General features: G+C 41.0%; 1 non-coding gene across 1 annotated transcript; it reads left to right on the top strand.

The window, feature by feature from the left end:
• The first annotated feature begins 6,877 nt into the window (after window positions 1-6,877).
• LOC148574679 (small nucleolar RNA R71) lies at window positions 6,878-6,981 on the top strand. The gene has a single exon (XR_015906212.1). It is a non-coding gene; the product is annotated as a small nucleolar RNA R71 (small nucleolar RNA).
• Window positions 6,982-11,221: the final 4,240 nt, after the last annotated feature.

Here is an 11,221-nt window from a genome sequence, read left to right as displayed (position 1 = left end):
GTTTGAAGCTCGTCACAGTCATTCAATCCCTGAATCCTACTCAGAATACCACACACAAGGTTTAGACTTTCCGGATTCTCTTGAATACTGCCATCAATCTAGCTTATTCCACGAAGATTCTGATTAAGAGATCTAAGAGATATTCATTCATTCTACGGTGGAACGTAAGTGGTTGTCAGGCACGCGTTCGTGGAGGAATGATGATGATTGTCACGTTCATCACATTCATATTGAAGTGCAAATGGATATCTTAGATAGGAACATGCATGTTTGAATGGAAAACAGAAATACTTGCATTAATTCATCGAGACACAGCAGAGCTCCTCACCCCCAACAATGGAGTTTAGAGACTCATGCCGTCAAAAGATACAAAGTTCAGATCTAAAAATGTCATGAGGTGCGAAATAAACCTCTAAAAGTTGTTTAAATACTAAACTAGTAACCTAGGTTTACAGAAAATGAACAAACTATGATAGATGGTGCAGAAATCCACTTCTGGGGCCCACTTGGTGTGTGCTGGGGCTGAGACTTAAGCTAATCACGTGCATAGGGCTGTTTTGGGCGTTCAATGCCAGCTTTGGATCTTTTTCTGGCGTTGAACTCCACTTTGTAACTTGTTTCTGGCGCTGGACGCCAGACTGCAGCATGGAACTGGCGTTGAACGCCAGTTTACGTCATCTATCCTTGAGAAAAGTATGGACTATTATATATTTCTGGAAAGCCCTAGATGTCTACTTTCCAACGCAATTAGAAGCGCGCCATTTGGAGTATTGTAGCTCCAGAAAAGTCACTTTGAGTTCAGGGAGGTCAGAATCCAACAGCATCAGCAGTTCTTTTTTAGCCTGAATCAGATTTCTGCTCAGCTCCCTCAATTTCAGCCAGAAAATACCTGAAATTACAGAAAAACACACAAACTCATAGTAAAGTCCAGAAATATGAATTTTTCCTAGAAACTAATGAAAATAAACTGAAAACTAACTAAAACATACTAAAAACTATATGAAATTAACCCCAAAAAGCGTATAAAATATCCGCTCATCAATAAGGCACCCCTAAGAGCTTATTCATCCAAGTAGATCCCTCACACAGGAGCACCACAGACACATGCCTCAAGATTAAAACCATTGGTGCCTAGCCTTATTGCTTACTCTTTTTCTTTTATTTTTCAACCTTTATTGTTCTTTCCCTTTTTCTTATTAGGATCTTCTTATTTAGCTAGTCTCATGGGGTGTATTCAAAGCATATGATTCAGGACAGATAGTTGTCTTCCCACCTTATGGTTGAACCAACTTAGCTAACTTATGACTATACCATAAACTCATGAACTTACTCCATAGTATGAACTTCTCTCTGGTCTTTAAAAACACTCATTCTCTTTTTCATTTGATTCAAAGGGACAAACATACAAGTAAGCAAAGTAAGGGTGCAGTGACATAAAGACCAGCAAACATAGACCTTTTCAACTCAAAAACTTAAAAGACAGAATTGAAAAAGGTTCCAAATACGAGTAACTATTAATCAAAAGTGCATTCGGACTTCCAATTTTCAACAATTCTGAGTATAATGGAATTAAGTAACAATACAACCTTCGGGTGATGCTTTCTAGTTGCCCTCTTTCTTTGTCATCATCCTAGTCCTTGCTACTTCACTTCCTTGGGTGAAGGTGCACCATTTCCTTATAAGATTCTTGCAAAGTTATTGGAAGTTGCTTGTTCCCAAAGCACTTGAGACATAGTTAGCTTGCATGTATGCTTGTGGCTTTTGAACTTAATTTGGTGTGTGAACACCAAACTTAGTTCCTTGCCCAGTACAAATCATTGCATATATGCAGAGAACCTCATATCTTGTTGTTAACAAAATAATTATTACTAAAGTCTAACTATATCTAAGTTGTTTTCCTTGATTGGTTGGACCTAGCAATGTGTTTTGGGAGTGGGGTGTAATTCTAACTAATGTCTTTGGTGGAACACCAAACTTAGAATCACACTGTCACTCTTGAATTGTTTTGGTGTGGAACACCAAACTTAGCTCCTCGCAATACAGGGGAAACAACTTGTGATCCTTATTGAAATAAAGATGAAAAGGAAACTACCTGAGGTTGGGTTGCCTCCCAACAGAGCGCTCTTTTATCGTCGCTAGCTCGATGGTTCCTCCTTTACTTGAGATGGTAATTTACTCTGGGGTTTTACCCCATGTTGCCCAGATAATGCTTGAGTCTTTGTTCGTTCACTGTAAAAGTCCTCTCTGAACCTTCATCCATGATTTCGATGTGTCCATATGGCGAAACCTTTGTGACAAGAAAAGGTCCAGACCACCTTGATTTGAGTTTTCCTGGGAATAGTCTCAATTTGAAATTGTAAAGGAGTACTCGCTGCCCCTTTTCGAAACTCCTGGGTGCAAGATGCAGGTCATGTCTTCTCTTTGCTTTCTCTTTATACATCTTGGTATTTTCATAGGCTTGTGACCTGAATTCCTCCATCTCTTGCAGCTGCAAGATCCTCTTTGCACCAGCAGCAATGCTGTCAAAATTTAGTATCTTGATAGCCCAGAGAGCTTTGTGTTCCAGCTCCAGTGGTAAATGACAAGCTTTCCCATACACTAGTTGATATGGGGACATTCCAAGTGGTGTTTTGAATGCTGTTCTGTATGCCCAAAGAGCATCATCCAGCTTCTTCGACCAATCCTTTCTTGATGCACCCACAGTCTTTTCCAGAATCCTCTTTAGCTCTCTGTTGGATATCTCAGTTTGTCCACTTATTTGGGGATGGTAAGGTGTGGCTACCTTGTGTTTTACCCCATATCGTAGGAGAAGAGCTTTTAGTGGTCTGTTACAAAAATGGCTCCCTCTATCACTGATGACTGCTCGTGGGACTCCAAACCGGCTAAAGATATTCTTCCTGAGGAAGTTTATGACTACCCTGTTATCATTCGTTGGGGTTGCAATAGCCTCTACCCACTTGAAAACATAATCCACTGCTACCAAGATGTACTTGTTTGCATTTGAGGTTGGGAATGGCCCCATGAAATCGATTCCCCACACATCAAACAATTCCAGTTCCAAGATGAAATTTTGTGGCATCTCATTTCTTTTTGGCAAGTTTCCAGATCTTTGGCATTCATTGCAGCTCTTCACTAGTTCTTTGGCATCCTTGAAAAGGGTGGGCCAAAAGAATCCGCTTTGTAACACCTTAGCTGCAGTTCTATCCCCTCCAAAGTGGCCTCCATAGCATGAGTCGTGGCAATTCCATAGGACCTCTCGTCCTTCTTCTTCCGAAACACATCTTTTAAGGATTCCATCTGAACACTTCTTGAATAGATATGGCTCATCCCAGACAAAGTACTTTGCATCATTCATGAGCTTCCTTTTTGATGTTTATTGATCTTTGGAGGCAATACCCCAGTTGCCTTGAAGTTGGCAATGTCTGCGAACCATGGTGCTTTGTGAACTATCATCAACTGCTCATCAGGGAAGAACTCGTTCACACTTGTATCAGGTGTTCCACCTTTATCATGAGGAATCCTGGATAGATGATCTGCTACCTTGTTCTCCACTCCTTTCTTGTCTCTGTTTTCAATATTGAATTCCTGCAATAATAAGATCCATCTTATTAGTCTTGGCTTTGATTCTTGCTTGGCAAATAAATATTTAAGTGCTGTGTGATCTATAAAAACAATCACTTTAGCACCAATGAGGTACGATCTAAACTTGTCAAATGCAAAAACTATTGCTAGCAACTCCTTTTCAGTAGTGGTATAATTTCTTTGAGTATCATTAAGGACTTTGCTCGCATAGTATATCACATGGACTAAGTTTTCTTTCTTCTGTCCTAATACTGCCCCAACTGCAAAATCAGATGCGTCACACATCAATTCAAATGGTAAGTTCCAATCAGGTGGGGAAATGATAGGAGCAGAGGACAGCCTCATTTTCAAATTTTCAAAGGCTAACATGCATGTTTCATCAAAGATAAATGGTGTATCAGATACAAGGAGATTGCTTAAGGGCTTGGCTATCTTTGAAAAATCTTTAATAAACCTTCTGTAAAAACCAGCATGCCCTAAAAAGCTCCTAATTGCCCTGACATCACTCGGTGGAGGCAGTTTTTCAATAAGTTCTACTTTGGCTCTGTCAACCTCAATGCCTTGGTTAGAAACTTTGTGACCAAGGACTATTCCTCCTGTCACCATAAAGTGACATTTCTCCTAGTTCAAGACCAGATTGGTCTCTTGGCATCTTTTCAATACCAGGGCGAGGTGATGTAGGCAACTAGGAAAGGAATCTCCGAATACCGAGAAATCATCCATAAAAACTTCAATGAATTTTTCTATCATATCTGAAAAGATAGAAAGCATGCAGCATTGGAAAGTCGCAGGTGCATTACATAGCCCAAATGGCATGCGCCTGTAGGCAAACACTCCATATGGGCAAGTGAATGAGGTTTTCTCTTGATCTCTGGGATCAACCACTATTTGGTTATATCCTGAATAACCGTCGAGAAAACAATAATAAGCGTGCCCTGTGAGTCTTTCCAACATCTGATCCATGAATGGAAGGGGGAAATGATCTTTTCGTGTAGCCTCATTGAGCTTTCTGTAGTCTATGCACATCCGCCATCCTGTAACCGTCCTTGTAGGAATTAGTTCGTTCCTCTCATTGGGAACCACGGTAATTCCTCCCTTTTTTGGGACAACATGCACGGGGCTAACCCAGGGGCTGTCTGAGATCGGGTAGATTACCCCCTCCCTGCCATAACTTCATAACTTCTTTCTGTACCACTTCCTTCATGATTGGGTTCAACCTCCTTTGGGATTGAATGGATGGTTTGGCATCATCTTCCAGCAGTATCTTGTGCATGCATATGGCCGAACTTATCCCTTTCAAGTCAGCAAGAGTCCAACCAATGGCATCTTTGTGTTTTCGCAGTACTTTGAGCAGTTCATCCTCTTGATCTTGGCTGAGGTATGAGCTTATGATCACTGGGTAATTTTCATTTTCTCCCAAGTACGCATATTTGAGAGTGGGTGGCAGTGCTTTGAGTTCAAGTTTAGGTGCTTCTGACTTTTCGTTCTCTTCCTTTGGTGCACCTGGTATGCCCATTTCTGTTGTTGCAACCTCTTCACTTGATGTAAACTCCTCCTCTATTATTCTTTCGGGCTCTTCAGACTCTTCTTCTTCAAAACTCTCCTGCACTTCCTCTTCAAGTGAATCCAACCTCATACATTCCCCCATTTGTTCTTGTGGGTAACTCATGGCCTTGAACACATTGATTGTCATCTTTTCATTGTGTAATCTCAGGGTGAGATCGCCTTTTTGGACATCGATGACAGCTCCAGCAGTGGCCAAGAACGGCCTTCCCAGGATAATGGAGGTCTTGGCTTCTTCCTGCATGTCCAGCACTACGAAGTCTACCGGGAATATGAAGTCTCCCACTTTCACCAGCAAATCCTCTACTACGCCATGAGGGAACTTGAACGATCTGTCTGCCAACTGTAAGGCCATTTTTGTTGGTTTAGCCTCCTCTATCTTCATCTTCCTCATCATAGCTACTAACATCAAATTGATGCTGGCTCCTAAGTCACAAAGAGCTTTCTCCACTGTGATTTCCCCTATAATACAAGGGATCTGAAAACTCCCCGAATCCTTTAATTTCTGGGGCAGTTTGTGCTGAATGATAGCACTACATTCTTTGGTTAGTATCACAGTCTCATTGTTCTTCCAGCTTCTCTTCTTAGTCATGAGCTCCTTCAAGAACTTGGCATAGAGTGGCATTTATTCTATTGCTTCAGCAAAGGGTATGTTGATTTGCAGTTTCTTGAAGATTTCCAAAAATCTCAAAAACTGATTGTCATCCCCCTTCTTCTTTAATTGCTGAGGGTATCAGACTCTTGGGGCGTCTGGCTTCAGCACTCCTTCCCCTTTTTGTGAACTCAAAGTGGAAACTCGAGCTTCGTCCTGCTCTTCTTCCTCTTTATTTGAGTCCTCTTCTTGTGGTTTCTGGGGGGTTTCCTTCAGTTCCTTCCCACTCCGAAGGGTGATAGCCTGACACTCCTCCCTTTGGGTTGAGTTAGTCTTTCTGCGAAGGTTGTGGCTTGGAATTTTCTTGAATAAGTAGCCAATTTGTGTCTCTAGTTTCTTGATGGCAGCATCCTGATTCTGCGTATTGGACATCACTTCTTCTCAGAACGCTTTATTATCTTGAATCTCCTTGTCTATGCCTTCAAGTAGATTCTCAATCTTTGAGAGTCTGTCATCCATTGATTGTATATTGGGATCAGAGGTGGAAGAATGAGGTAAGTTATTTTGGTTTTGATGTGGATGTGGAGAGGTGTTGTTATGGAAGTGTTGATATGGTCTAGATGTGAAATGTTGGTGAGCTGCATTGTTGGGATTTGGGCATCTTTGATCAAGGCTTTGGTCTTGATGATTTCCCCACCCAAAGTTTGGGTGATTCCTCCATCCAGGGTTGTAAGTCTTGGAGTATGGATCATGGTTTTGCCTATGTGAATTCCCAATGTAGTTGGCCTGCTCCTGACTACCCTCTGTTTCTTCATTCACTCCTTCTTGGGTTGTTGATGAAGTGGAGATTGCTGCTACTTGGTTCCTCTCCATCTTCTTGGTGAGGTCAGCCAGCTGCTGGGTAATGAGCTTGTTTTGGGCCAGCAGAGCATCTACATTGTTTAGCTCCATTACTCCTCTTGTGTTGCCTCTTTCAGAAGCATAGAAATAGTCATTCTCTGCTACTGTTTCAATGACATCTATGGCTTCCTCAATAGTCTTTTTTTGTTCAAAGATCCTCTGGATGAATGGTCTACTGCCTTCTTTGATTCATATGACAGGCCTTCATAGAAAATGTGCAGCTGCACCCATTCGTTGAACATGTCAGGTGGACACCTCCTTGTCAGGTCCTTAAACCTCTCCCATGCTTCATAAAAAGTCTCACCATCTTGTTACCTGAAAGTTTGGACCTCAGCTCTCAGCCTATTGATTCATTGAGGAGGGTAGAATCTTGCTAAGAACTTGTTCACCACATCTTTCCAAGTTGTCAAGCTCTCCTTTGGGAAAGACTCCAGCCACTTGGCTGCCTTATCCTTGAGTGAGAATGGAAATAATAGCAGTCTATAGGCATCAGGATGAATACCATTAGACTTCACTGTGTCACATATTCTCAGGAAGGTGGTTAGATGTTGATTGGGGTCTTCTTGGACACTTCCTCCGAAAGAACAGTTGTTCTGCACAAGGGTGATGAGTTGTGGTTTTAGTTCAAAATTTTTGGCATGGATGGTTGGCTTTTGAATGCTACTTCCACAGTTTCCTGGGTTTGGATTGATGTAAGAGCCTAAAACTCTTCTATCCTCCCCCGCATGATTTGCTCGTCCTCCTCCGCCATGGTTGTGAGTCTCTTCTTCATGATGGTTTTCCATGTTTTCTTCCATGTTTGGTTCAAAGTATTCCTCCTCTTCCTCAGCACCAACCACTCTTTTTCCTCTTGCTTTCCTCCTTAATCTAAGGAAGGTCCTCTCAGGTTCAGAATCAAAGGAAGTTGAAGCCCCGCTTCTTCTTCCTGTCATACAACCAACAAGGCACAAGCAAGGAAAATAGATGCAGAAAGTATATCTGTCAGAATTACTGTTAGTGTGAGTGATGCAATATATCAAACAGTTAGTGGGTTAGTGAAATGAATGGTAAATAACAAAGAAAAAGTAGGGGGAAGGGAAGAAATTAACTAAAATAGAAAGTAAATGACTCAAACAGAAAATTAAATCAACAAAAATAAAATGCTCAATCTAGTTATCTTCCAATTTAATCATTGTTGATGCACAATCAATCCCCGGTAACGGCGCCATAAACTTGATGCACGGAAAACTTGTCTCGTAACAAATTTCCCTTCAGCAAGTGTACCGAATTTGTCATTAAGTAAAAACTCACAATAGAGTGAGGTTGAATCCCACAGGGATTGATTGATCAAGCAACTTTAATTAGAGGAATGTTCTAGTTGAGCGAATCCAGAATTTGAGTTGAGAATTGCAGAAAATAAAATGGCGGGAAGGTAAATGACAGAAAAAGAAAATGCTAGAATTAAAGAACTGAAAATAAATGACTGAAAGTAAATTGCTAAATTGTAAATGGGAATGGGGTATTGCTCATAAATGTAAATGGCAGAAATTAAAGAGAATGGGTAAGATCAGAAATGGGGAGTTCATTGGGCTCAGGAGATGTTGCGTTCTCCGGATCAATTTCATTTTCATCTCTTCCTCAATCAATGGACTCATTGATCTCCTTGGCAATCTTAAGTGATCGAATTACAATTTCTTGTAATCCAATCTCTCAAATCTTGATCAATAGCCAATTCCTTGGTCAATTGCTCATGAGAAGAGATGAAGTATGGTCACTGATTATACCACATGCATTTCCCAAATCAAGTGTTGAGAGGATTATAGTCACATATCCATGCAAACCCAATTTGGTCCAGCATGAGAAAGCATTTCTAGCATGATCTCTTCATTCCTCTTTCAAGGTTCAGAAGAGATCCAAGTATGAATAGCTTCTTTTCCAAGAGAACTACCCAATTGGATGAAGATCGAAAGCTTTCAAGTAAAATCAAGAGAAAAGATAGAAGAAGAATAATGAAAACTAGTATTGATCCATAAAATTACAACAGAGCTCCCTAACCCAATGAAAGGAGTTTAGTTGTTCATAGCTTTGGAAAATGAAAACAAAGATGGAGAATACATGATGAAACTAGAAGTGCAGAGAAAGTAAATACAGAGAGTAATTTTATGCCCAGAGGCTCCCTATATTTTCCAACTCCCAATTTAATTCAAAGCTACTCCTATATATACTACTCTTCTGTTCTTCTAGTTGGCTCTTCAAGTCTTGGGTATGGGCCTTTGGATCTGGAGTTTGAAGCAATTATCTTCTTCATTGGGCTTGGCTTTACTTGCAGAGAGAAAGTTTGAAATGGGCAGAGACCATAGCTCAGGACGTTAGTGGTGTTAACGTTCAGTAAAAATATGGGTTCGAGAACGTTAGTGATAATCACCTTTTTCACTAACGTTCCTCACCCAAGTAAGAGCCATGTTAACCTCAACGTTAGTGGCACAAACGTTGCCACTAACGTTGCCTCTATGCCCTTTGCACACGTTACTGGGACTTTCCTTTTTCAGTAACGTTGAGAAGTCTCCCCCTTCCCTACGTTAGAGTCCACGTTAACTTAGTTAACGTGGCTCTTTTAATGTAGGCTTGCCAACCTTCGAGAACGTTAGTGACACTTACCATTGTCACTAACGTTCCAATGTGCCCCTATTTCTCACGTTAGAGTCCACGTTAACTAGGTTAACATGGCTTCTAACGTGGCCATGCTAGCCATCTCCAACGTTAGTGACAAAGTTGAGTGTCACTAACGTTGGCTCATCATTCCCTTATCCACGTTAGCTTCCACGTTAACTAAGTTAACGTGGGAGTTAACGTGGCTCATAGTGGCTTATGTGGGCTAATTCCGAGGTTAGTGACAATGTTGGGTGTTACTAACGTTGGCGATCACCTCCCTTATTCACGTTAGCTTCCACGTTAACTAGGTTAACGTGGGAGTTAACGTGGCTTATTGGGGCTTGTGTGGGTTCCTTCCAACGTTAGTGACAATGTTTGGTGTCACTAACGTTGTCGACCACTTTGTTTCCTCATGTTAGCTTCCACGTTAACTAGGTTAACGTGGAAGTTAACGTGGCTTAATGTGACTTGGCCAACGTTAGTGATAATGTTGAATGTCACTAACGTTGGCTTCCCCCCTTTCTTCTTAACATTAGAGGCCACGTTAACAAAGTTAACGTGGCAACTAACGTGGCCACTTATGAGCTTGGTCTAACGTTAGTGATAATGTTAAGTGTCACTAACGTTGGCTCCATTTCCTTTCTTCCACGTTAGAGTTCACGTTAACTTAGTTAACGTGACTCTTAACGTGGGCAATGATGGCTTCGAGAGCGTTATTGACAATTACTTTTCTCATTAACTTTGCAAGTTACTCCCATTCCACGTTAGTGTTAACGTTAGTGTAACTAATGTAGCCACTAATGTGGTTCTTCTTTGCTTTCTTTGTCCTGAAATCAAGCAATAAAGTGCATCAAAGTTCTAGTCCAAGTCATGGGAAATGCAGCATCCAATTTGTCCTTAAATTCATGCAAAAATCCTCATGAAATCATGTGAAGTGCACAATTTATGCTTAAATCAAGATGTAAGTGAATATCTACCCAAAACTAGCTTATTTCCTAAGGAAATGCATGAAACTACCCTAAAAACAGTAAAGAAAAGGTCAGTGAAACTGGCCAAAATGCCCTGGCATCAGTACCTCATGACATTTTTAGATCTGAACTTTGTACTCTTCGACGGCATGAGTCTCTAAACTCCATTGTTGGGGGTGAGGAGCTCTGCTGTGTCTCGATGAATTAATGCAAGTACTTCTGTTTTCTATTCAAACATGCTTGTTTCTATCTAAGATATTCATTCGCATTTCAATATGATGAATGTGATGATCCGTGACCCTCATCACCATTCTCAACCTATGAACGCATGCCTGACAATCACCTCCGTTCTACATTAGATTGAATGAGTATCTCTTGGATTCCTTAATCAGAGTCCTCGTGGTATAAGCTAGAACCCATTGGCAGCATTCGTAAGAATCCGGAAAGTCTAAACCTTGTCTGTGGTATTTCGAGTAGGATTCAGGGATTGGATGACTGTGACGAGATTCAAACTCGCGAGTGCTGGGCGTAGTGACAGACGCAAAAGGATAGTAAATCCTATTCCAGTATGATCGAGAACCTACAGATGATTAGTCGTGCGGTGACAGCGCACCTGGACCATTTTTACTGAGAGGACGGATGGTAGCCATTGACAACGGTGATCCACCAACACACAGCTTGCCATAGGAGGAATGATGAGGCGCAGAAGTTGGTGAATTAAAAATTATTAAAATAGTTACGTTGCAAGTATAGTTCTTAACTCACCGAAAATCTGCCTATCAATTTAGAAATATGTCATAGAGAGTTTAAATTAAAAATTACTGGGAGTTTAAGTCCCAGGTCGTCTCCCAACGAGTTGCAGAAAAGTGTGCTATTTTATTAATCAGATGTTCCAAGAAGTTGAGTTAAGTAGGTGGGAAATTAAATTGAGAAAATTCAAATAATATGAATAAAAGCCTTGACTGGGAGTTGATTAGTTGGAATC

This window comes from Arachis ipaensis, chromosome B2 (assembly GCF_059453495.1).
Source record: "Arachis ipaensis isolate K30076 ecotype BB chromosome B2, ASM5945349v1, whole genome shotgun sequence".
Classification (NCBI taxonomy): domain Eukaryota; kingdom Viridiplantae; phylum Streptophyta; class Magnoliopsida; order Fabales; family Fabaceae; genus Arachis; species Arachis ipaensis.
Note: the sequence above shows the minus strand (reverse complement) of the source record. Positions and strands in the feature narration are given on the sequence as shown.